The sequence below is a fragment of the Aquarana catesbeiana genome, linkage group LG08 (assembly GCF_042186555.1).
Source record: "Aquarana catesbeiana isolate 2022-GZ linkage group LG08, ASM4218655v1, whole genome shotgun sequence".
Taxonomy (NCBI): domain Eukaryota; kingdom Metazoa; phylum Chordata; class Amphibia; order Anura; family Ranidae; genus Aquarana; species Aquarana catesbeiana.
Genome location: NC_133331.1, coordinates 29,857,283 through 29,884,974, shown reverse-complemented (window position 1 = coordinate 29,884,974; position 27,692 = coordinate 29,857,283). Strand labels below are relative to the sequence as shown.

The 27,692-nt window shown below is 46.2% G+C and overlaps 1 protein-coding gene across 2 annotated transcripts in view; it reads left to right on the top strand.

Moving 5' to 3' along the window:
• Window positions 1–18,321: 18,321 nt before the first annotated feature.
• Window positions 18,322–27,692, top strand: part of OAT (ornithine aminotransferase) — a 31,885-nt gene continuing 22,514 nt past the window's right edge. Inside the window, exon 1 of one of the 2 annotated variants that reach the window (XM_073595652.1) lies at window positions 18,322–18,473. The gene's annotated coding sequence lies outside the window, so the exon portion shown is untranslated. The remainder of the gene's footprint in view (window positions 18,474–27,692) is intronic. The other variant, XM_073595653.1, reaches the window with a different exon arrangement.

Genomic DNA, 27,692 nt, shown 5'->3' with positions numbered 1-27,692 from the left:
ATAGTATAATATATTAGAATTAAACTTTAAGGGCTAGAAAACTTGTGCAAACTTGCTCAGTGTGAAAAAAACTACTACATAGGAAATTTTGGTTGGGGTGGAATGCCAAGATGAAAACTTGTCTCAAGCTGGGCTCCCACTATTACGAATTTGGTTGTGGGTTTCCCCGCATCCAATTCGCATGTCAAGAGACTGTGATTGGCTCTGACATGGGAATTTAAAGATAGGCAACTCCTATCCTCATATTGATTAGTGGTTCCAAATTACTAATAACTACTGCAGTAGGGAACAGACACAAAAGATACGCTCCGCATCTTTCCAAATAACAATTCTGCTTTATTATGAGGCAATTGAAGGTTTTTATACACATGATTACGTAGGTATCACATTAATATTACAATTGTACTTGTATGGTAACAAGGGGCGTAACATAGGCAGGCTAATTCTAATCAGGACTCAAAAGAATGTAAACTTGTACTGAAAATATTATTGGTGCCGTGTGCACAGTGAAGTGAATACATACAAAATAGAATACAATTTATATACAGAACTTCCAAATTTCCTTTACAGCTCTCTATGGAGCCGCTTCACACATCTCCAGGACGACTGCGGAGCTGATTGCACAGGAGTCCCGTGCGTCTTTTGGTCCGTTTTCAGCCAAAAATTGGGACCGAAATCGGACCTGAAACGGTGAACAGGGACACATCGGACCCCTGCTGTGAGCCGCTCTGCACGGAAATGTGAACCCAGCCTTATCCTTTATGCTGATTTACAACTAGAGAAAACAAAAACTGGAGTAAAAAACGATCGTATTTACCACAGTCACCAGAAGCAAAGCATCAAGACTGCACCATACAGCCCAATTGTTCCAATTTAGGTGGGTGGTTAAACTGCGGCTCTTTAGGCTACTTTCACACTGAAGGCGTTTCTCAGGTGTTTTAGCGCTAAAAGTAGCGCTTGATAACTGCCTCTCGTGCCTCCCCAGTGTGAAAGCCTGAGTGCTTTCACACGGAGGCGATGCGCTTGCGGAACGGAAAAAAAAATTGGGGCGGCATGGGAGCGCTGTATACAGCGCTCCTACACAGCCCCTGCCCATTGGAATGAATGGGCAGCGCTTCAGAAGCGTTGCAACACGGGCGCTTTAAACACTTTCTTCAGCTGACAGCGGAGGTTAAAAGCGACCCGCTAGTGGCCAAAAAGCACCGCTAAAATACGGTAAAGTGCTGCTAAAACGAGCGGCGCTTTACCGCCAAAGCGGTTGTGGCTAAAGTGTGAAAGTAGCTTTAAAGCAGTAATAAACCACACCTTTTGTTATAAAAAGAAAAGAAAAAAAAAAGACAATGGCATATTGTGCTAGTATGCATTGTATCCTAGCACATTATGAAATACTTATCTTTTAGAACGCAGCCCTCCAGCGGCGCCCGGTCACCACTGAGGGGGCTTCCATCTTCATCCGGTCTTCCTTCCCGGTTCGGGGGCTCCGGCCTTCTGATTGGCTGAGCCGCAATGATGTCACTCCCACGTGTGCGGGAGTTGCAGCTGCGGCATGGAGCTCTGGAGAGACGGCACAGGCATGCCGTCCTTTCAGAGCGCATGCACCAGGTGACGTCATCGGCTGCATGCAGTGTGGATATCCCCTAAACTGTACAAGTTTAGGAGATGTTCACTGAACCTACAGTCAAGTCTTATTATAGGCTTATCTGTAGGTACGAGTTAAAGAGAACACTTTACTACCAAATGAAAGCCACCAGCTTGAAAGCCCTGACACTTTTTAAAACAGAACTTCATCCCTAAACGGAGGTTCCGCTTTATACCCTACGTTCCCTCTCCTCTCCCTCTTTTGGCACTTGTTTTTTGGGGAGCAGCTACCTATTTCTGGCAGGTAACCATTTCCATTGGAATAACCTAGGCAGTTCCACTGGAGCTTCTCCCCCCACCCGTAACCTCCTGGGACACATCACAGGTCCCAGGAGACTGCGGGGCCATTCACAGAACGCAGCACAGCTAGCACATGTGCAGTGGGAGGCCGGCTGTGAAGTCGCAAGGAGTCACAGTCAGCTTCCCGATGTAAACATGGTGGCATCCTATGGTGGCATCCTATGCATTAACCACTTGAGCCCCGGACCATTATGCTGCCTAAGGACCAGAGGTCTTTTTCCAATTTGGCACTGCATCACTTTAACTTTTAATTGCGCGGTCATGCAATGCTGTACCCAAACGAAATTTGCGTCCTTTTCTTCCCACAAATAGAGCTTTCTTTTGATGGCATTTGATCACCTCTGCCGTTTTTATTTTTTGCGCTATAAACGGAAAAAGACTGAAAATTTTGAAAAAAAATGATATTTTCTACTTTTTGTTATAAAAAAAATCCAATAAACTCAATTTTAGTCATACATTTAGGCCAAAATTTATTCGGCCACATGTCTTTGGTAAAAAAAAAGTTAATAAGCGTATATTCATTGGTTTGCGCAAAAGTTATAGCGTCTACAAACTAGGGTACATTTTCTGGAATTTACACAGCTTTTAGTTTATGACTGCCTATGTCATTTCATGAGGTGCTAAAATGGCAGGGCAGTACAAAACCCCCCCAAATGACCCCATTTTGGAAAGTAGACACCCCAAGGAAATTGCTGAGAGGCATGTTGAACCCATTGAATATTTATTTTTTTTGTCCCAAGTGATTGAATAATGACAAAAAAGTCCCACACATGTGGTATCCCCATACTCAGGAGAAGCAACAGAATGTATTTTGGGGTGTAATTTCACATATTCCCATGGCATGTTTGAGCAATATATCATTTAGTGACATCTTTGTGCAAAAAAAAAAAAAAAAAAAAAAATATTTGTCTCTTTCCCGCAGCTTGTGTCACAATATAAAATATTCCATGGACTCGACATGCCTCTCAGCAAATAGCTTGGGGTGTCTACTTTCCAAAATGGGGTCATTTGGGGGGGGTTTGAACTGTCCTGGCATTTTATGCACAACATTTAGAAGCTTATGTCACACATCACCCACTCTTCTAACCACTTGAAGACAAAGCCCTTTCTGACACTTTTTGATTACATGAAACAATAATTTTTTTTTGCAAGAAAATTACTTTGAACCCCCAAACATTATATATTTTTTTTAAAGCAAATGCCCTACAGATTAAAATGGTGGGTGTTTCATATTTTTTTTTCACACAGTATTTGCGCAGCGATTTTTCAAACGCATTTTTTGGGGAAAAAACACACTTTTTTAAATTTTAATGCACTAAAACACACTATATTGCCCAAATGTTTGATGAAATAAAAAAGATGATCTTAGGCCGAGTACATGGATACCAAACATGACATGCTTTAAAATTGCGCACAAACGCGCAGCGGCGACAAAATAAATACATTTTTAAAAGCCTTTAAAAGCCTTTACAGGTTACCACTTTAGATTTACAGAGGAGGTCTACTGCTAAAATTACTGCCCTTGTTCTGTCCTTCGCGGTGATACCTCACATGCATGGTGCAATTGCTGTTTACATTTGACGCCAGACCGACGCTTGCGTTCGCCTTTGCGCGAGAGCAGGGGGGGACAGGGGTGCTTTTTTTTTTTTTTTTTTTTTCTTTATTATTTTTTTGCTTTTTTATCTTATTTTTAAACTGTTCCTTTCATTTTTATTTTTTTAAAATTAATTTTATTGTTATCTCAGGGAATGTAAATATCCCCTATGATAGCAATAGGTAGTGACAGGTACTCTTTTTTTAAAAAATTGGGCTCTATTAGACCCTAGATCTCTCCTCTGCCCTCAAAGCATCTGATCACACCAAGATCGGTGTGATAAAATGCTTTCCCAATTTCCCAATGGCGCTGTTTACATTCGGCGAAATCTAAGTCATAAAATGCTCGTAGCTTCCGGTTTCTTAGGCCATAGAGATGTTTGGAGCCATTCTGGTCTCTGATCAGCTCTATGGTCAGCTGGCTGAATGACCGGCTGCATTTTCAGGTTCCCTGTTGGGACAGGAGAGCCAGAGAAAAACATGGAAGACGGTGGGGGAGGGGGGGGCATTCCCTCCCACTGCTTGCAAAAGCAGTCTAGAGGCTAATTAGCCGCTAGGATTGCTTTTACATGAAAGCCGACCGCTGGCTGAAAAGAATGATACCAAGATGATACCTAAACCTGCAGGCATCATTCTGGTATAACCACTCAAAGTCCAGCAACATACCAGTACGTTGCTGGTCCTTGTTAGGCATATATTGTAAACTTTTTTTTCATGCAGCCTGTGGGCTGAACGAAAAAAAGATATTGATCGGTGGGTATGCCCACCATTAGAATACCTCCCTTCATCCACCCACTTCTAATGATGGGCATACATGCACCATTTATATATGCCGAAGCATGGGGGCATCCTCCCGCAAAAGGCAGGAGCAAATTGCTCCTCCACCCACTGCTGCCCCCACGCTTCGGCATATATGCTGAAGTATGTAACTGTGGTGGTGAAATCACCTCCGACAGCGCTGGAGTCACGGCTTTATATATCGTGGGAGCAAACGCTGTTGCTGTCAAGATAAATAAATCCGCGCTGCAACTGAATGGCGTACCTGCTAAGCAAATGATGGTTAACAATAAAACAAAGTAACATTACAGTATAACAGTAAGACTTACCATACCTGCAAAGCAAATACAAAAAAAAACCATAGTAAAAAATAAAACATTTAACGCAACCTGTGCCTAAAATATATATATATGCCGAAGCATGGGGGCATCCTCCCGCAAAAGGCAGGAGCAAATTGCTCCTCCACCCACTGCTGCCCCCACGCTTCGGCATATATGCTGAAGTATGTAACTGTGGTGGTGAAATCACCTCCGACAGCGCTGGAGTCACGGCTTTAGATATCGTGGGAGCAAACGCTGTTGCTGTCAAGATAAATAAATCCGCGCTGCAACTGAATGGTGTACCTGAAAACAATAAAATGGTTACCAACAAAACAAAGTAAACGGTAAAGTATGAAAAATCTGAAAAGGAAACATGGTAAAACATAATAACAATAAAACATTGCAGAATAGAATAGAGTAAAAAAGAGAAGAACAATAGAGAGAGAATAGAGAGAGAGAGAACAATAAAACAACAACTATTTTTGGTTTTTTTATTTTATATTTTTTTTTGTTTTTATTTTTTTTAATTTTTTTTTAATTTTTTTTTTACACTTTTTTTTAGTAACTTTTAACTTTTGTAACTTGTTCCAGGTTTGGGTCTCTCAAAATGCAATGGCATCTTGGGAGACCCTGTGTTAGTGTGCCTAGTCTGTGCAGTGCTGAACCCTACGCTAATACTCAACTAATGTATGGTAGCGTTCAAAGCATTCACCCATGCAAAGACCAGGATTGCCAGGACAGGAGGGACAATAAGACCGGGTGTCACGCCTAAATCCGCGCTTGCTACAGACACGACATCTTTTTTGGGGGGCTCGTTGGGTAGGGGTACTCGGGATGGCATAAAGAAAATGCCGCTCATGCAGCCGGCTTACTGCATTTGGTTGGGGAAGGTGAGGTAGAGCACCGTCTGGAAACAGAAGGGCTCTGACGATCTCTTCCTGGAATTTAAGGAAGGATCCAGTCTGTCCTGAAGCTCTGTATAGCACATGAGCATTCAGCAAAGCCAATTGAAATAAGTATACAGACACTTTTTTGTACCAGCGTCTGGCCTTACGGGCAACTAAGTACGGCGCCAACAACTGGTCGTTGAGGTCCACCCCTCCCATATTAAGGTTGTATTCGTGGACACAGAGGGGTTTCTCCACAACACCAGTCGCCGTAGAAATTTGGGTCGTCGTGTCTGCATGAAGGGAGGTGAGAACGAAAACATTCTTCTTATCCCTCCACTTCATAGCGAGCAAATTATTATACTTCAAGCAGGCTCTCTCCCCCAGCCTAAGACGGGAATCTACAAGCCGCTGGGGAAAGCCCCGGCGATTAGGTCGCACGGTGCCACATGCTCCAATCTGCTGATCAAACAAGTGACTAAAAAGTGGCACGCTCGTATAATAATTGTCCACGTACAAGTGGTACCCCTTTCCGAATAAGGGTGACACCAAGTCCCACACTATCTTGCCAGCGCTTCCTATGTAGTCAGGGCAGTTGATCGGCTCTACGTGACTATCTTTGCCCTCGTAAACCATAAATCTACATGTATAGCCTGTGGCCCTGTCACAGAGCTTATACATCTTGACCCCGTATCTGGCACGCTTGCTGGGAAGGTACTGTTTGAATGACAAGCGGCCAGAAAACTTAATCAGGGACTCATCAACGCAGACAACTTGATGGGGGGTAAACAAGTCTGCAAAACGTTGGTTGAAGTGGTTTACGAGGGGCCGAATTTTGTAGAGCCGATCGTATTCAGGGTCTCCACGAGGACGACAGAGTTCATTGTCGTTGAAGTGCATGAACCGCAAAATCTGCTCGTATCGTGCCCTGGCCATGGAAGCAGAGAACAAGGGTGAATGGTAAATTGGGTCAGTGGACCAATATGACCGCAACTTACTCTTTTTATTCAACCCCATGAGGAGGGAAAGGCCCAGAAAGGTCTTAAATTCGGAGACCGTAATTGGTCTCCAATCTCTGGCAAGGGAGGACTGGGGATTAGCGGCGATGTGTTGACCAGCGTATAAATTGCTTTGGTCCACAATAGATCTATAGAGATCTTCGGTGAAAAACAGTGAATAAAAATCCAGTGGCGTAAAGTCAACTGTTTCCACCTGAATTCCGGGTTGGCCAGTGAAAGGGGGAAGTACGGGTGCTGCAGAAGTGGAAGGTTCCCAATTCGGATTGGCCAATGCAGCAGGAAGGGCACTATGGGCACGACGGGCCTGTCTTTGTCTTCTTGGTGGCAGCGGGACACTACTAGTGCTTGCCACCTCGCCAGCTTGAACTGCACTTATGGGACTCGCCACGTCACCACGTGATACTGCAGTGCTGGATGTACGACCAGGGTGTACTAGGCCGCTGGTGCTTGCCAGTTCACCAGAAGGAATAGCGGCGCTAGTACTTCTCTGCTCCATACGAGAGCCCTGCGGTTCTTGCACTTCAAGGACAGAAGAAGAAGAATGGGGTCTGGTACACCTGACTCTAGCAGGGACCACAACTCTGTCATCAGAGCTATCTGTCATGGAGCCGCTGTCCTCTACAGGTTCGTATTCTGAGCCTGAACTTGACAGATGAGTGACTTCCTCTTCACTATCTGTCATACTCAGAAACGTGTAGGCCTCTTCACTAGTGTACCTTCGATTTGCCATTTTGGCCTCTAAATTTAGGGGTACACTAGTGAGACTCACAGGCAAAAAAGCTCCTGACTGTTGGCGACTGTATAAAAACGCTACCAAAAAACTGTTAGCGATCGCAGGGATCAGGCCTGACTCTGCGAACGCTGCAGTTATGTGTGCTTAGTGTTTTGTAAGTGTCAGTGATCGATCGATACTGCACTTGGGTGGGCTGGGCAGGGCTGGGCCGAGGAGCAAAACGCAGGTGCTAGCAGGTATCTGGGCTGATCCCACTAACACTGCGTTTCAGGGAACCCTAAACTGCTGGGGAGTATAGATCTGATCGGATCAGATATCGATCCGTTCAGATACTATAGCACTAAGGGAGGTGTATGCTGCGTGCGTGGGTTTTAGCGGTACTGGCGCTAACCTGACGCTGCCTGGGGCGACGCAGACCTTATCTGATCCTAAAAACTTAACTTCTATCACCGCCGGGCAATTAGGGGGTTAAACCTTTATAGGGTAATAAACGGCGGGTGCCCTAAAACTATAATAAACTGTAATAAACTGTAATAAACTACAAAAAACAAACTAGCTAACCAGCGTCACCCGTAACAGTTATACGGTGATCGCTGGTGAAAGGGTTAACTAGGGGGCAATCAGGGGGTTAAAACCTTTAGCAGGTAGTATATGGGGGTCCCTGTTGCTATAAAACACTGACAGCGAACCTATATACTTACCTCCCTAACTAGCGTCACCTGTGTCACTAATACAGCGATCAGAAAAACGATCGCTTAGCGACACTGGTGACGGGGGGTAATCAAGGGGTTAACTTTTATTAGGGGGGGTTAGGGGGGTACCCTGGACCTAAGGGGGGGTACCCTAGACCTAAAGGGGGCTAACCTAACTGCCCTAACACTTCTAACTGACACAAACTGACACCAATGCAAAAAAAAAAAAACTGCTATTGGTGACAGAGTGACAGGGGGTACAGGGGGGTGATCGGGGGGTGATCGGGGGGTGACAGGGGGGTGAAATGTGTGCCTGCGTGTTCTACTGTAAGTGTAGTGTTGGTGCACTTACTTGGATGTCTTCTCTCCTCTGCGTCGGATCAAAAAGACCGACTCGAGGAGAGATGACATCACTTCCTTTCCCTCTGTTTACATTACAGAGGGAAAGGAAGCATTTTCATTCGCCGGGAGCGATCGGGAGGGGGTGGCCAACAATGGATGGCCGCCCCCTCACCTCTCATCGCCCGGGAACAAATGGCGACCGCCTCGGGCACCGGGGGGGGGACCGATCGGACCCCCCACCCGCGGAAGGCAAATCACGTACATGTACGTGATTTTGCCTGTCCGTGCCACCTTGCCGACGTACATCGGCGTGAGGCGGTCGTCAAGTGGTTAAGGTGAAAAAACACCTGGCAGAAAGTGATGATTGATACCCGAAAAGCTGGCCGCTGGGCAATGTCGACAGCCAGCGGGGAGCTCCAAGACTGAAGGTGAGTGTAATACTGCTTTCATTTTTAGGTGCAAAAAGCAAGTGCAAGCTATAGGTGGTAAAGCCCAACTGAACTTTCCAGGTGCATAAAAACTTGTGCTAACCGTGTTTTTTTTTTTTTAATTATATAGAAAGTAGCTGCAGCCTGAGCCTGAAAAGCCTACCTCTGCCATTTTGCTGCAGAAAGGGACTGTTGTTCTCTACCTATTTCCTGTGATCTTCATCTCCATCTAGTGGCTATAATGCAGTATTTTCTCAAACCACACCTTTATATTAAAGCATTTGATCTGTTGTGAAAATAAGAGAACATTCGATTTTTGGCCCACTTGCATCAAACAAATGGTTCCCAGTAGTTTCACTAGATTAAAAAAATGCATTTTTTTTTTTTTTTTCAAACACACTTAAAGAGGAACTGCAGTCCGCTCACATAATTTGTAATAAAAACATCTTTGCCATTCTGAAGCTTCCCTCCAACCACTTTGCATATTATTTTATATATACTGTGATTCTGTACTTGCCAAATATGCTGCAGAAATCTCCCTCCACTGAGTCTGGCTACAGCCATTTTAACTGTGGGCAGCCGAAGCTGCTGCCTGTTTGCTTCCTGAATTTACACAGAGGGACACCTCCAGCTCTGGCAAACTTTCCCAAGAGTGAGAGAGAGTTGTGCATGATGTCATAAGCCTAGGCTAATGACCAGACAAGAAACAGGAAGTGGGCTGTATAAGGGATTTACTGTCAGAAATAAAAATGCTTTACTATCCAAAGAAAAAACAACAAGGGCACAAGATTTAATAGATGGAAAAATGAAAAAAATTACTTACGTTCATCTTTAAGACCTCTTTCACACTGAGGCGCTTTACAGGCGTTTTAGCACTAAAAATAGCGCCTGCAAAGCGCTTCTCCTCTCACTCCAGTGTGAAAGCCTGAGTGCTTTCACACTGGAGGGCTGCGCTGGCAAGATGTCAAAAAAAGTCCTGCAAGCAGCGTCTTGAAATCAATAGGCAGTGCTGCCGAAGCGGCGAAAAAGCGCCACTTTTAACCCTTATTCGCCGGAAAGCGCAGCTAAAGCGCCGGTAAAGTGACGCTTTATGGCAGACGCCCGGCGCGGCTCAGTGTGAAAGTGCTCTAACATATGAGTCCTCTGCCCCTCTTTATAAAGTTAGATGCTGTACCTGACTGATACAGCCACTGACCTGGCAACCAAACAATAAGGGCACTTTCACACTGAGCCACGCCGGGCGTTTACTGTCATTTAAGCTGCGCTCTTTGGCTGCTAGCTGGGGCGTTTCTAACCCCCCGCTAGCGGACAAAAAAGGGTTAAAAGCGCAGCTGCAGCAGCACTTTGCCAGCGCTGCCCATGGATTTCATGGGCAGGGGCACTTTAGGAGGGGTGTATACACCCCTCCTAAAGCGCCTCAAAGAAGCTGCTTGCCCTTTGGGTCTGTGGTATAGATTTTAAGAGGAACTCCACGCCAAAATAAAAAAAAAAAAAAACGGGGTGAGGCCCCCCCCCCCCCCCCGAAATCAATACCAGGCCCTTTGGGTCTGGCATATATTTTAAGAGGAACTGCAAAATTTTTAAAAAATTGTCATGGGTCCCCCCACAAAATCCATACCAGACCCTTATCCGAGCATGCAACCTGCCCCCCCCACTGCACCGTACCAGACCACATGCCCTCAACATGGGGAGGGTGCTTTGGGGTCCACCCTCAAAGCACCTTGTCCCCATGTTTATGGGGACAAGGGCCTCATCCCCACAACCCTTGCCCGGTGGTTGTGGGGGACTGCGGGCGGGGGCTTATCGGATTCTGGAAACCCCTACCCATTCACCAAAAAAAGTGTCAAAAAGTAAAAACCACAATACACAGTATTTGACGAGTCCTTTATTAAAAAAGAAAAAAAAAAGTATCCCGCGATGTCTATCCATCTTCATAGTGCCGACGCACCCCTGAAAAATAAAAAAACCTCTGCCTCAACAGCTGTGACAGCTGTTATATAGACAAGGGCAGGCCACCCGGTAAACGAGTGACCCTGCCCCTTCTGACGTCATGTGCCGTCAGAGGGGGTGGGGTCATCCGGTTACATCAGCGGGTAGCCCTGCCCTTGCCTATATAAGAGCTGTCACAGTGAAAAAACAGCAGTCGGCGGGGCGCCTCCCATGGAGGTGGAGTATTTTTACGCCATACCCATTTACATGGGGGGCGGGATCTGGGGGCCCCCTTGTTAAAGGGGGCTTCCAGATTCCAATAAGCCCCTAGCCTGCAGACCCCCAGGGGGTGGGGATGAGGCTCTTGTCCCCATCAACATGGGGACAAGGTGCTTGGGGGGGACCCCCAAGCACCCTCCCCATGTTGAGGGCATGTGGCCTGATATGGTTCAGGAGGGGGGGAGCTCACTCCCCCCCCTTTCCTGCGGCCTGCCAGGTTGCATGCTCGGATAAGGGTCTGGTATTGATCTTGGGTGGGGCGGGGGGGCCCACGCCATTTTTTTTTTACATTTTGGCGTGGAGTTCCCCTTACTATCAATACCAGACCCAAAGGGCCTAGTAGTATGGACTGGGGGGGGGGGAACCCACGCTGGTTTTTCCAATGTTTTTTTTATGTATATTGCTGGGATCCGACAATACAATACAGCCGCGAGCAATTTTAAATGACATTTTTTTTTTGCTTTAGAAATGTCATTTTCCTGTGGTACTGTTATTAAAATGGGAAAGATGCGCTACTTTACAGGCAGACTAAGGGACCCCCCCCCCCCCCGGGAACGCTATTTAAAGGAATATTTCATTTTTTATTTTATTTTTAAGCATTATTAAAATCACTGCTCCTGAAAAAAACTTTTTTTTGCATTGATGTCCCATGGGGCAGGACCCGGGTCCCCAAACACTTTTTATGGCAATAACTTGCATATAAGCCTATAAAATTTGCACTTTTGATTTTTCATGTTCGTGTCCCGTACACTTTAACGGTATTTGCACAAATTTTTTGTCTGTTCGCATGTTCTGGTGCGAACCGAAACGGGGGATGTTCGTCTCATCCCTACACACTACGCCATGAAGGACTGAAATCCTGCATCGGCCTCGAGAAAGCACATGTACAGGCCCATCTGAAGTTTGCCAATGAACATCTGAATGATTCAGAGGAGAACTGGGTGAAAGTGTTGTGGTCAGATGAGGCCATAGGATGCATTAAGGTGAAAAAACAACCCCTTTACAACCCCTTTAACCACTTACAGACTGCCACACGCCGATATATACGTCCTAAGTTTGAAGAGGAATATTGTTGTTATGGCAGCAGCTAGCTGCCATAACCCCGGTATCCTCTTCTTCGGGCGGTGGTCCGCTTTCCGATAATGGTGGTCTCTGCGGTGGATTCGCCGTGAGATCACTTTTATCGGCGGCGGGAGAGTGGCCCCCCCTCTATCAGATCTTCACCCTTGCTGGGTATGGAGACTAGTGAGGGGAAGATGGCCCCCACCCGTCTCCATAACATTGCAGGGCGGAAGCGACGTCAAAACGTCACTTACGCCCATAGCTCTTAAAGGACCATCTTTTTAAAAAAAATTTTTTAAAGACAACATTTTTTTATTTTTTTTATTGCATTGTAGTGTAAATATGACATCTGAAGTCTTTTTGACCCCAGATCTCATATTTAAGAGGCCCTATCCTGCTTTTTTTCTGTTACAAGGATTGTTTACATTCCTTGTAATAGGAATAAAAGTGACACAAATTTAAAAAAAAAAAAGAACAGTATAAAAATAAAAAATAAAAAGTAAAATAAATAAGAGATTTTTTTTTTTAAACGCGCCCCGTCCCACCAAGCTCGTGTGCAGAAGCAAACGCATATGTGAGTAGTGCCCGCATATGAAAATGGTGTTCAAACCACACGAAACATGCAACCTGTAGAATTTTTTCAACGTCGCCTATGGAGATTTTTAAGGGTAAAAGTTTGTTGCCATTCCACGAGCGGGCGCAATTTTGAAGCGTGACATGTTGGGTATTAATTTACTCGGCGTAACATTATCTTTCATAATATAAAAAAAAATGCGCTTGTCAGACCGCTGAGCAAATACGGTGTGACTGAAAGTATTGCAACGACCGCCATTTTATTCTCTAGGGTGTTAGAAAAAAAATGTATAATGTTTGGGGGTAATTAGTAGTAAGTAAGTAAGTAATTTTTTAACAAAAAAACAGTTTTTAACTTGTAAACAACAAATCTCAGAAAGAGTCTCGGTCCTTCAGTGGTTAAGTTAAATTTCCTACTGATGTCTTATCTTATCTCTCATGTTATTTGTGGAGTGCACACTGCCACTGGTTAGTATGACCTAATCAAAGCAGTGACATGTGGAATCTGCCTACTAATCCAGATTCAGCTGTAGTGATAACACATTTTATCACTTGGAATAAACTTCAACAGCCACAAAAATCTGTTAAGTTACCACTTTTGTGATGTTGAATAGCTGCAAACACACTTTAGCGCACACCAAACTGCACCTGACCTTTTTTTTTTTTTTTTTTTTAATGCATTGGATACTGATAGTGCTTTACACTAGTAGTCCATCCTACACTGTTCAGGGACGGACCTGTCAGAGCGCCGCTCTCCCCTATGGGGGATCGGAGGAAGATGGACCGTAGAGTCCATCGTCACCCGATCCAATCAGCAGATGGATGGAAAAGTAGGTTTTTTCTCCGTCACAATTTTTTCGGATCGGAGCGGGTCGGATGTCAGCGGACATGTCACCGCTGACATCCGACGCTCCATAGAGGTCTATGGAGCGTCCGTTCAGGTCTGCCTAAAAAAACTGACAGGCGGACCCGAACGGATCATTCGTGTGAAAGAGGCCTAAGACAAATATCATGTATCCTTTAGTATTGTTTTCAAAACTCCTTAAAACAACAACTGCCCTCAGTGACATTTCTTCTATGTACAGACTTATTTTTACAACTCTGTAGCCCACTATATAAAGATCTATGTACCGAGATACAGGGCATATCGTTATTATATTTTAAAATTATTATTGATATATAAATATTGTAGGGCTGCGGAAATTAATGATTAATTCCTCGATTAATCGTTAATTTTTTTGATTGATCAAAATATTTTTGATCGGTAGGCTGCCTGCCCTGGGGCCGCTTTGGGCCAAGCTGTGGCTGCAGCGCAGCGCTCCGCTCCCTCCTCCTCCTCCACTATATGTCATACACAGTCTGCGGGCATCTCCCGCTGTGTGTCTCCGAGCTGAGTGTGAAAACGCAGTGTTCTGTCTATCACACGAGCTGATCTAGGAGGAGGGCGGGACTTTTCTCACAGCACGGCCGAAGTTTTCACACTCAGCTCCGAGACGCACAGCGGGAGATGCCCGCAGACTGTGTAATCCAGGCACAGGCACTGACTACAGTGAGGCTGCGATTATGGGCACGGTGACACTGCATTATGGGCACGGTGAGGCTGCATTATGGGCACGGTGAGGCTGCGATTATGGGCACGGTGAGGCTGCGATTATGGGCATGGTGAGACAGCATTATGGGCACGGTGAGGCTGCATTACGGGCACGGTGAGGCTGCGATTATGGGCATGGTGAGACAGCATTATGGGCACGGTGAGGCTGCGATTATGGGCATGGTGAGAAAGCATTATGGGCATGGTGAGGCTGTGATTATGGGTACGGTGAGACAGCATTATGGGCACGGTGAGGCTGTGATTATGGGTACGGTGAGACAGCATTATGGGCACGGTGAGGCTGTGATTATGGGTACGGTGAGACAGCATTATGGGCACGGTGAGGCTGTGATTATGGGCACGGTAAGGCTGCGATTATGGGCACGGTAAGGCTGCGATTATGGGCACGGTGAGGCTGCGATTATGGGCACAGTGAGACTGCATTATGGGCACGGTAAGGCTGTGATTATGGGCATGGTAAGGCTGCGATTATGGGCATGGTGAGGCTGCGATTATGGGCACAGTGAGACTGCTATATGGGCACGGTAAGGCTGTAATTATGGGCACGTTAAGGCTGAGATTATGACGCGTGACGTCCTAGCCATGCCCTGCTATGTCCGGCTTCGGCCGTTGCCATAACAATGGTGCTAAATCAGCTAAAAGTAGTTGGATCTGGATGTGCGTTATAATTAATCGAAATTAGTCGATTAACCGATTTTAAAAAAAAATCGATTAATCGAAAACGAAAATTTTAATCAGTAACAGCCCTAAAAAATTGCAGTAATTGATATATATCTATACCGCAATTTTTATATATTAATTTTTTTTGTTATATTATTAATTTATGTCACAATGTTCCTCTCCTGGTTGGATACAATGTATATGTACACACAGTGAGGAGTGTATTATAGTATACAGTGATTGGATACATTGTATACAGTGCCTTGAAAAAGTATTCATACCCCTTGACATTTTCAGACGTCACCTAATTAGTAAATAGAATCCACCTGCGTGCAGGGCCGCCATCAGGGGGGTACAGCCGGTACACATGTAAGGGGCCCGCCCTTCTGAGGGGCCCGGACCACAGGTCACAACCCAGACTATCCTTAACATGAGATAGCTGCCGTCATAGCGGGGGGGGGGGTGCGGGGCCAGGCCTAAAGCTGTGTAAGGGGCCCGACTGCCCTGACTGTGTGTAATTTAATCTCAGTAAAAATACAGCTGTTCTGTGAAGCCCTCGGAGGTTTGTTAGAGAACCTTAGTGAACAAACAGCATCATGAAGGCCAAGGAACACACCAGACAGGTCAGGGATAAAGTTGTGGAGAAGTATAAAGCAGGGTTAGGTGATAAAAAAAATATCCCAACCTTTGAACATCTCACATAGCTCTGTTCAATCCATCACCTGTGGCAGTGGCGGAATTACCAGGGTCGCAACAGTCGCACTTGCGACGGGGCCCGCCATTCCCTGCCACTGTGGGGGGGCTCAGCGGGGGTTGCTATTCACGCATGGCTCTGAGCAGAGATCGTGTCTGTCATGGAACAGTAGCACAACAGAGACACCGGCATTAACGTTCTATTTGCCCGTCCTTCCTCTCTCGCAGGCGATGAGAGAGGACACACAGCTGATCTCACTGCTCCCCCTTCTCCCCCCTCCCCCCTCCTATGTGCTCCGTGGGAAATGTCAGCTCCTTAGCTTCACACTTCCTGCGGAACACATAGGAGGGGGGAGGGGGGAGAAGGGGGAGCAGTGAGATCAGCTGTGTGTCCTCTCTCATCCCCTGCCAGAGAGGACGGACGGGCAAATAGAACGTTAATGCCGGTGTCTCTGTTGTGCTACTGTTCCATGACAGATACGATCTCCGCTCAGAGCTGTGCTGTCCTGAGATAGCAGACAGCACTGATGGAAATTAATAGCATTCACTGATTAGCACTGATAGAAGGTACTGATGGACACTAATAGAAGTCACCGATGGTCACTGATAGAAGGCACTGATGGGCACTGATAGAAGGCACTAATGGGCAATAATAGGAGGCACTGTTGGACACTGATAGAAGGCAATGGGCACTGATAGGAGGCACTAATGGGCACTGATATGAGGCACTAATGGGCACTAATGGGCTCTGACAGGAGGCACTAATGGGCACTGATAGTAGGCACTAATGGGCACTGATAGAAGGCACTAATGGGCACTGATATGAGGCACTAATGGTCACTGATAGGAGGAATAATGGTCACTGTTAGAAGGCACTAATGGGCACTGATAGGAGGAATAATGGTCACTGTTAGAAGGCACTGATGGACACTGATAGAAGGCACTAATGGGCACTGATAGGAGTTATTTATGGGCACTGATGAGCACTGATAGGCCACATTGATGAGCACTGATAGGCAGCACTGATAGGAGGCACTAATGGGCACTGATAGAAGGCACTGATGGGCACTGATAGAAGGCACTAATGGGCACTGATATGAGGCACTAATGGTCACTGATAGAAGGCACTGATGGGCACTGATAGAAGGCACTAATGGGCACTGATAGGAGGCGCTCGTAGAAGGCACTGATGGGCACTGATAGAAGACACTAATGGGCACTGATAGGAGGAATAATGGTCACTGTTAGAAGGCACTGATGGACACTGATAGAAGGCACTGATGGGCACTGATAGGAGGAATAATGGTCACTGTTAGAAGGCACTGATGGGCACTGATAGAAGGCACTAATGGGCACTGATAGGAGTTATTTATGGGCACTGATGAGCACTGATAGGCCACATTGATGAGCACTGATAGGCAGCACTGATAGGAGGCACTAATGTGCACTGATAGGTGGTACTGATGGGCACTGATATGAGGCACTAATGGTCACTGATAGAAGGCACTGATGGGCACTGATAGAAGGCACTAATGGGCACTGATATGAAGCACTAATGGTCACTGATAGAAGGCACTGATGGGCACTGATAGAAGGCACTGATGGGCACTGATAGGAGTTATTTATGGGCACTGATGAGCACTGATAGGCCACATTGATGAGCACTGATAGGCAGCACTGATAGGAGGCACTAATGTGCACTGATAGGTGGTACTGATGGGCACTGATATGAGGCACTAATGGTCACTGATAGAAGGCACTAATGGGCACTGATATGAGGCACTAATGGTCACTGATAGAAGGCACTAATGGGCACTGATAGGAGGCACTCTGAGAAGACATTGATGGGCACTGATAGAAGGCACTAATGGGCACTGATAGAAGGCATTAATGGGCACTGATCGAAGTTATTTATGGGCACTGATGAGCACTGATAGGCCACATTGATGAGCACTGATAGGCCACATTGATGAGCACTGATAGGCAGCACTGATAGGAGGCACTAATGTGCACTGATAGGTGGTACTGATGGGCACTGAGGAACACTGATAGGCAGTATTGATGGGCTTTGATGGGCAGAATTGAAGAGTACTAATAGGTGGCACTGATGGACGCTGTTAGGCAGCATTAATGAGCACTAATAGATGGCACTGATGATTGGGGCACTGGTTATTAGTGTAAACAATTTACTGACATTCTTGACAGTTAACGGCAGTCCTTTCCTCACACAGACACAGCGTGGGAGGGAAGGGCTGCGGATAACCAGTCTGTTTACATGTGATCAGCTGACATCACATGGTAAAGGGCCGCTGTGATTGCGCTGGATGCACGTCCCAGGGGGTCATGCGGGAAGCACAGTTTTGGGACAATGTCCATGGACACCCTCCTAAAATTGGAAGCTCGGGGCTCGGATGGAAGGGGGGCCCATCAAGGTTTCTTGCATTGGGGCCCTGAAGGTTCTAGTTACGCCTCTGATCTGTGGCAAGACTTGAAAATTGCTGCTCACAGACGCTCTCCATCCAATCTGACAGAGCTTGAGATATTTTACAAAGAAGAAGAATGGGCAAAAAACGTCCCTCTCTAGATGTGCAAAGCTGGTAGAGACAACATAAGACTGCGCACGTCTATGATGATTGGATACATTGTATGAGGATCGTATTATATACAGAACACACCCCCTATAAATAGAACTGCCAAACGCTGCGTATTCCGGGCGGCCCCGCCCCCTGCTCCTCCCTCCGCTGTCACATAGAAGAGGGCCGGTGGGGGGAGATGGCTCGTTCTACGCAGGTGATTGGTCACAGCAAGAGCGGACTGTCCAATCGGCGGTAATCGTCACGCCCCCCGGTCTCGGATATAAGAAGTGGAAGGGGGCGCGGTCTCTTTCTTAGCTGTCTGATCTCGGCAGGTGTGTGATCGGTGATCGAGTGATTCAGGTAAATGGGGGCGGGGCGTTCTGAGCTGGCCGATATCAGATTGAGAAAGAGAGAGGGGGGGATCCGTCCCAGATTGGTACAATTACTAATAAGGGGAGGAGGGAGGATGCTGGCGGGTGGGGCCTTGGTTTCCCATCTACCGGGTTACATCATTCTCCAAGATCATTCATCCCTCCATGTACTGTCCTATACGTGCTTCTCTGTACAGAGGAGACTGACCATACATTGTACAATCTGATCGTGTGATCTCCTTTAGGTCTACAATCCATTGCAATAGTATGTAGGCCTGATACCCCCGGGGTCTCCTCCTGATACCCCCCCGGGGTCTCCTCCTGATACCCCCCCGGGGTCTCCTCCTGATACCCCCCCGGGGTCTCCTCCTGATACCCCCCCGGGGTCTCCTCCTGATACCCCCCCGGGGGCTCCCCCTGATGCTCCCCCTGATGCCCCCCCCGGGGGCTCCCCCTGATATCCCCCCCGGGTCTGGGGCTCCTACTAGATAGCTTTGGTGTCCGATTTCCATCAGATTGTATAGTGTATGGTCAACCACAAGAGTACAATTGTAGTTTTTTTTTTTACATGGAAAGTTGTCTATGCACTAATGAAATGTTAAAGCCTAACTCCGGTAAGTCCTCCCCTTTAATGGGGCGGCATCTGCACTTGCTAGTTGTTCCTGTCTAGGGGATGGTAAAAGCACTTTTACATTGCTGATCCCCCCCCCCCCCCCATCATCCAACTATTAACCAACACTTCCCTGTGTGTGGCGTATCGATCAAATGGGTTGTCAACTACAGATCAATTATTCCTATCTGAGATCGATCAGAAAGAAACTGATCCCTTTTTTTTTTTTTTTTTTTTTTTTATATTTATTTATTTTTTGCACGTATGACCACCGTAATGTTGGCAGCTTACTAGTCCTTACATCTGATGGCTGCTTTAGGGCCCATGGTGGCCGGGGTCAGTAAATGCAAACTACTGAGCCAGGGTTTTAACGCCCACAACACAAATGCAGCCGCTCAGGGCTGTAACCATGCTGAGGAGGAGGAAGTAAAACTTTAATGGCATGTCACAATCGGCAGGTGACCCTGCTGCCAATTACGACCCATTTAAGTGAATAGGGGTTGCAGTGGATCTGCATTTTGAGGGTTAGAGTAGGTGCCTGTCAAGCTCCCTCTAAACAGTCTCCCACCATTGATCCCTTTTCAGAGGGGCAGTGGTATACCCGCATAGATGAACAATCCTTAAAGTGGTTGTAAAGTCAGAGAAGGATTACTGCCAGCCCCTGTGTTCTACCAATGTATACTACACCTAAATATTTAAAGCAATGCCTCTAAATTATTTCTGATCGCCTTTGTGCGGTCATGTGACCTCCCGCCGCTCCCCCCCCCCCCCCCCATCTAAGGGCTACCGCGAGAGGGGCTGAGATCCCACTCTGATGTCAGTCAAGGGAGGTCACGTGACCGCTGTGCTGTCCGCTCAGCCTCTTCTGCTGTCGCCCTTCGATCGGGGAGAGCAGCGGGAGGTCACGTGACCGCACAGAGGCGATTTGAAATAAGGTCTTGGCATCATTTTAACCTTTGCATGCCAGTGTCTTGCCGAGAAAGTTCCCCCGGCGGATAAGGACCCCCCTATACTGCGCAGCGCTTGCGCAGTACGAACGACTAGGAGCCGCCGAAAATAGTCGAAGATGAAAAACTTCAATCAGCTGTACACGGCGCCTGCGCCCTAGGTCCAGGTTGAAGCCCCACCATCCAAGTGGACCTAGAGGGAGAATAAAAAAGAGCCGAGCGCAGCGAGGCCGTGCCCGAAGCGTGGCGAGCGAAGCGAGCCCACGGGGGGCCCTCTTACAGGCGCCGTGTACAGCTGATTTCTATCCTATTTGGCTTCGGCTATTTCCGCCGGCTCCTGCTGCGCAAGCGCTGTGCCTGCGCAGTAGAGGGGGGTCCTTATCCGCCGAGAGGAACTTTCTCGGCAGAACACCGGCGCGCCTCTTGGCCCTTTAAGAGATTTATAAAATGGGGGGTGGGGGGGGGGCAGGGCTTAAGATCACGTGACCGCCGTGATTGGCTGTCACAGCGATCACGTGATCAGAAAACTCCAGATCGCAAGCAACGATCGGGAGCTTTTTCAGTTAGGTGCTGGCAAATGTGTCGGGAGCTCACGGCACAGCTGTTTGGACTGCAAACCAACGCAAATATTGCGCCCCTTGGTGCCAAGGGCCAGGTGCTGAGAGGCCACATATTGGCATGTGACCGGCGCTAAGAGGTTAAACAAACATTTACACTGTGTAGTAGAGCACCGGGGCTGGCAGTAATCCTTCCTACTCTGAATTTACTGCCAACTAATAGCGGTGGGAGGGGAGGAGATCGATCACACATGGGCGGGCAGGGAGGGGGAGAGAGAGGAGAGTCTGCAGGCTGATGGAGGCACAAACTGACCACAGTAGCACAGATCAGCAGCCATGATTACCGTGGTCAGTTTACATAGGGGGACAGAGGAACAGGCAGGATCAATCAGGTTTTTTTACTGCATAGAAAGAGACAGATCATTAGACAGCACAAGCACACTGCTGTTTAACAATAATTACATAGTTACATAGTTACATAGTAGGTGAGGTTGAAAAAAGACACAAGTCCATCAAGTCCAACCTATGTGTGTGATTATGTGTCAGTATTACATTACATATCCCTGTATATTGCGGTCATTCAGGTGATTATCTAATAGTTTCTTGAAGCTATCAATGCTCCCCGCTGAGACCACCGCCTGTGGAAGGGAATTCCACATCCTTGCCGCTCTTACAGTAAAGAACCCTCTACGTAGTTTAAGGTTAAACCTCTTTTCTTCTAATTGTAATGAGTGGCCACGAGTCTTGTTAAACTCTCTTCTGCGAAAAAGTTTTATCCCTATTGTGGGGTCACCAGTACAGTATTTGTATATTGAAATCATATCCCCTCTCAAGTGTCTCTTCTCCAGAGAGAATAAGTTCAGTGCTTGCAACCTTTCCTCATAACTAAGATCCTCCAGACCCTTTATTAGCTTTGTTGGCCTTCTTTGTACTCGCTCCATTTCCAGTACATCCTTCCTGAGGACTGGTGCCCAGAACTGGACAGCATACTCCAGGTGCGGCCGGACCAGAGTCTTGTAGAGCGGGAGAATTATTGTTTTATCTCTGCAGTTGATCCCCTTTTAATGCCAATATTCTGTTTGCTTTATTAGCAGCAGCTTGGCATTGCATGCCATTGCTGAGCCTATCATCCACTAGGACCCCCAGGTCCTTTTCCATCCTAGATTCCCCCAGACGTTCTCCTCCCAGTGTATAGATTGCATTCATATTTTTGCCACCCAAATGCATTATTTTACATTTTTCTACATTGAACCTCATTTGCCATGTAGTCGCTCACCCCATTAATTTGTTCAGGTCTTAAATTAAAGCGGCAGGAATTTTTTTTAGGGTTACAACCTCTTTAAGATTACGATCAGACGTATGGCAGATAGAGAGCGGATGCTAGAAGAGTCCCCACATAGGAATACGGTAGTTATCGCCACAGATTTTTAATGGGCCGATAGTAGCAACCTTCCCACACAATCCAGGAAGCCAGGCGGACCGCTGAATGATCTTGTCACAGGGAGCCCCTCAAACGCCAAGTGCGCGCCCTAGACACCAATTTGGCACTGTAGTCACCACAGGCATCGAGGATTCAGAGTTGTCATTGCTGATAACCCTCCTATTTAATGCCCAGTGCTGGTTGAAGGAAAGAATATTGCTTAATTGTATGGCTTGCCTTACATTTTCATATAAGCATGCCCGTAGGCACAGCATTGGGAAATGTAATCTGATGGGCACCCAGTGTCTGTTGGAAGTGGCTTGGGGTTCCCTCTTCCATCGCTCCTAACAGAAGGAGCACTGTGGCCCCTGTGATGGCTAATGCCGTGTACCACACGACCGGACTTTCCTTCAGAATAGACTCTGACGGTCTTTCCAACTGAGTTCCAAACGGAGTTCCGCTGAAATGGACTTGCCTACACACGATCACACCAAAGTCCGATCGTTTAGAATGCAATGATGTACGACGGGACTAGAAAAAGGAAGTTCAATAGCCAGTAGCCAATAGCTGCCCTCCCTTGCATCATTTTTGGTCCGTCGGACTAGCATACAGACGAACGGTTTTCCCGATTTGGAATTGAGTCTGTCGGAAAGATTTGAAACGTGTTCTATTTCTAGGTCCGTCAGAGTTTTAGAAAGAAAAAGTCTGATGAAGCCCACACACGATCGGAATGGGCGATGGAATGATTCTGTCGGACCTTTTCTGCCGGAAAGTCCGGTCGTGTGTACGCGGCATGGGATCGTTTCTTTGCTTCTTGGACAAGTAAAGTTTATTCACTTCTCTCTGAGCCTTTAGAAGATATTTGCGGTTGCTGTTGTGAAGGTTCTGCTTTGATGTAGTAAATACTTGTAGCTTCATATATCTAGAAGAGAGAATCTGTTACTATGACACACCCTGCTAACTGCCTGTGGCCCTACTGAATTGAAGCTATTTAGCTATCTCTCCTTTCTACTTGTACGCCTGCTCTGCTACGACCTACGTGGCTGCCTTACACGGTTGTCTACTTTTTTTTTTTTTTTTTTTTTTTTTTTTTAAAGGGTAAGTGGTTGTCTATGTTGTACAGCTCATTTATACTACATCTCTGCTCAGCAGATTTTTCTCTGCCTGGCTGCTGAATACTCTTGTTTTGCTATTAGTTTTTCCTCTTCCATTGCCAAATGTTTTCTGTTTATCCTTTTCAGTTGCCAAACATTTTCTGTTTTTCCTTATCCATTGACAAACCTTTTTATTCCTCCTTTTCTATTGCCAAAGGTTTTTCTGTTTATCCCTTTCCATTGCCAAATGTTTTTTTGTTTTTCCATTGCCAAATGTTTTTTTTGTTTTTTCCATTGCCAAATGTTTTTTTGTTTTTCCATTGCCAAATGTTTTTTTGTTTTTCCATTGCCAAATGTTTTTTTGTTTTTCCATTGCCAAATGTTTTTTTGTTTTTCCATTGCCAAATGTTTTTTTGTTTTTCCATTGCCAAATGTTTTTTTGTTTTTCCATTGCCAAATGTTTTTTTGTTTTTCCATTGCCAAATGTTTTTTTGTTTTTCCATTGCCAAATGTTTTTTTGTTTTTCCATTGCCAAATGTTTTTTGGACAAGAATATTGTATAATGTTTAGCCAGCTTAACTCTTAAAGTGCCACTAAAGTCCCCCCCCTCAAAGGTGCCAAATGTGGCACCGGAGGGGGGGACAAATAAGCGGAAGTTCCACTTTTGGGTGGAACTCCGCTTTAACTTTGTCAGCGGTCTGACGCCCATGAGGTCTCACACTGGCATCTTCTCCCTGGATTTCTTGTGGATGCTGGTCTTGTGCCATCTTGTTTGGCCAGCGTGGGATGATGTCACCGCCACGCATGCAGGGCTGCTGTTAGAAATCACGGGGCCCCATACAGCCTACCTGACAGGGGCACAGTAGAAGGGGGACAGGAAGGCACAGTATGGGGGGGGGGGGGCGGGTGTGGAGGGTACAGTACAGTGGGTACATTATAGGGGCAGTATAATATATATAATACAGATATGATCTCCTCAAGCAGAGCTGCACAGGGAAGCTGATGCCACAGATCCTACCCATTCTGGCAGACTGTCACTGGCTAAATATACAACTGGAATTACCTCTCTCCCCTCCTACCTTCCCCCTCCAGAGTTTCTGCTGTCTTCTGGTGCTTTGCAGGGATTCAGGAAGAACCCCGAGGTGGGAGCATCTTATTACAGCTGCTTGTGTGGATGGGATGTGTACTGTGCCAATCACATGGGATTAATTAGCAGGGATTGGCGCAGTACACATTCCGCCCACACAAGCAGCAGCAGTAAGATTCTCCACCTTGGGGTTCTTCCTTAGCCCCTGACCTGACCTGTGGCAAAAGAGTCAGGCAAAGCAAGGGGAAATGTTGCCAGAAAACTTTGGGGAGGCAACCCCCATGCACCTAGGACCCCTGGGCAGTTCCCAGATATGCCTGTGCGTTAGGACAACCCTAGGAAGGGGCCAACCTATTTACCGACTCCTTCCCCCCGCTCTGTGTCCTGACACATCCCTCTGTTTTCCAGGAGAGGAAAACGGGCAGAGCTGCAAGTGGTGGGGAGGGGTCTGTCTGGGATCACAGGGGGGATCATATGTGACCCAGACAGGGAGGCAGTTGGTGCAGTGTGGCAATCACAGAAAAAATGCTTTGTCTCTCCCAGCAGCTGAAAGCCGGTTTCTCTCCCTCCGGTCGGCTTTCAGCTGCTGGAGGAAGACACACAAGGCATTGTTTCTGGAATTGCCACACCAATCCGCCTTCCTGTGCCAGCCCCCTACAGGCCCTGTACGCATGTACAGGAGTTCAGCCCTCTTGGTACACAGGCACCACACTGGAATGTTTAGTGAGTTGTGCATGTGCAGCTCAATGTACATTATAAACCTGAGCAGGCAGGTAGAGTTTTTTTTTTTTTTTTTTGCAAAAGAGATATTGCATGTCTCTTCTGCAATAAATGCCCTGCCTGCCCAGGTACCGACGTGGTTGGGTTTTGAACCAACGCCCCCCCCCCCCGTGCTGCTAAGCAAACGTGCTAACCACTTGGCCACTGTACTATTAAGATGGAAAGAGTTTTCATTCTCTGAAGCACGCTGCAAGGCCCTTCACAAAATTCAAAGGTAAATCCAGTTTTCCAAGGGTCCTTACGCACCCCATGGGGGGAAGAAGCACCAGCGGGGGGAACCCTGAAAAGAGGCTTGGGGCTGCTCTGTGCAAAACCATTGCACAGAGCAGGGAAGTATGACATTTGTGTTTTTTAAAAAAAATAAAACATTTGCCTATAGAAGCACTTTAGTGCATTAAAGTAGAATTCCAGGCTAAACTAGTATTAAAAATGCTCCTTCCCAACCCCCTTTGCCAGCCATTGTCGGCTTTCTCCTCTCCCCTGCAGACACTGCTGGCTGACATGGGGGAGAGCGTGTGACAGGAATGGGCTGAAAATAGGTAAGCGTATAACCTATATCAGCCTGGTTAGTCAGTGTAGGTGTTGGGAGGGGGGGAAGCATTTTTAAGACAAGTTATGCCGTGTGTACACGGCATACTTTCGACGGACTGAACTCTGAAGGACTTTTTGACGGACTGTCGACAGCGTTCCGACGCAACGGATTTGCCTACACACGATCACACAAGTCCGACTGATTCGAACGTGATGACGTACGACCGGACTAGAATAAGGAAGTTCGTAGCCAATAGCTGCGCTTGCGTCCCTTTTTGCCCATCGGACTAGCATACAGACGAATTGATTTTTCGACCGGACTTGAGTCCGTCAGAAAGATTTAAAACATGTTCTATTTCTAAAGTCTGTCTGATTTTTCGACAGCAAAGGTCAGATGAAGCCCACACATGATCGAATTGTCCGGCGGATTCATTCTGTCGGACCTTTGCTGTCAAAGTCTGCTCGTGTATACACGGCATTAGGTTTAGAACTGGAACTTCTTGTTCAATATTTTTATTGAGGTTTACAATAGAAATATAACAATGTGTAAACTTGTACATGGAATATGATCAATGTAAACAATGTCATACATCTGATAACATAATATCTTTTGAAAAAAAAGATTTGAAAATTTTTTTTTAAAAAATCAAAGTTTAAAATCGATCTATGTGGTAAAGAGTATTAGATCAAGAAGAAGAGTCCCTCATCGATCAATGTATCTATTGAGTCATGCCTCCACCGTCCACCCCTCATGGGATCAAACTGTGGACAGGTGGGGGCATGGATATATGGTGTTATATTTTCCTCGTCTAGAACAGAAGGCAAGTTATCCGAGTTTTAGTGGGATCAAGGTATGCAAACAGCAGCTCGCGTTCTCTTTGTGTAGAAGAAAAAATAAGATCTAAATATAAGAGATGATGCAGGGTAATCTAACATAGTATGACTTCAATTAGAATAATAAACAATCTCATGTAGGAGGAAAATAAAGTGAAAAAGAAAGACGGAGAAGAAAAAAAAGGCCCAGATGTGTAAACAATACGGGTATTCATTTTCAGAAAATGAATGAAAGATGTGTATTGTCCCTATCATGCCTGTAGTTTGTGGGTCGGTATAAGGGAAAAGGAAAGTAGAATATCAGGGGAAAGGTGAAAGAAAATGGAAAGACAAAGAAGGAAGACAATCTCTTGTGGTGGTAGCACGGCCCACGGTCAGGAGATGCAAATGCTTAAAAGGGGAAAGGGGGGAAAAAAATAAAATTAGCAAGGTAACAATGATTGGTCAAAGTCAGGCGGTAAATACTAGTGCTTGACCCCATGGTTGCCAGATCTTATGAAATTTTTTGATATCTTCGATAGCTGTCATTTTGGCAAAGGTAATGGCTCTGTTCATCCTATGTTTCGCTTCAGCCACAACCAAGGTTTGGGATTTCCATGCCTTGGCTATAGTTTGTTTAGCTGCAGTGGTGAGGTGAATGAATAATTTTAATTGAGTTTGCATTAGTTCAGCTGGTTTGAGATTCAAAAAGGCCATGGCTGGGTCAGGACGAATAGAGGTGCCCAAAGCTTTGGAGGCCATATCAAATGTATTTTCTTCCAAAATTCTTGGGCTACCGGACACAGCCACCAAATATGGAAGTGGGTACCTGGAGTTGGGCATCCCCAAGTCTGGATAGGATGGAACAAATTTTGCTATCCTGGCCGGTACTAAATACCAACGTGCCAAAAATTTAAAATTGGTTTCTAACGCAAAGCAATTCGGAGAGGAGGTTTTAGTAGCTAACCAGATATTAGACCAGTCATTTATGTCAAAAATACAATCCATATCTTGCGACCATTTGATAGTGTAGGAGGGAAGTATTTCATTAGGAAGTGTTGAGATGTTCATATAAAAGTGAAATAAGGCCTCTAATGTGTGGGTCGCTCTTACAAATGCGTTCAAACTGACATCTGATTAAGTGGAGAACCTGTCCTAATAAAGGGTGTATAAAATGTTTTAATTTGTAGGTAGCGAAAAAGTTCAGTTCTAGGAAGCCCAAAGGTTTCGCATAACTCAGGAAATGTGTGTAATGTGTTGGTAGAAACTAAATTATGCAGCCTGACCAGGTTTGTAGAAGACCAAGCTGCAAATAACATCGGAAATTTCCAGGCCGGATAGAAGGCTGGGTTCCTGATGAAGGAAAGGA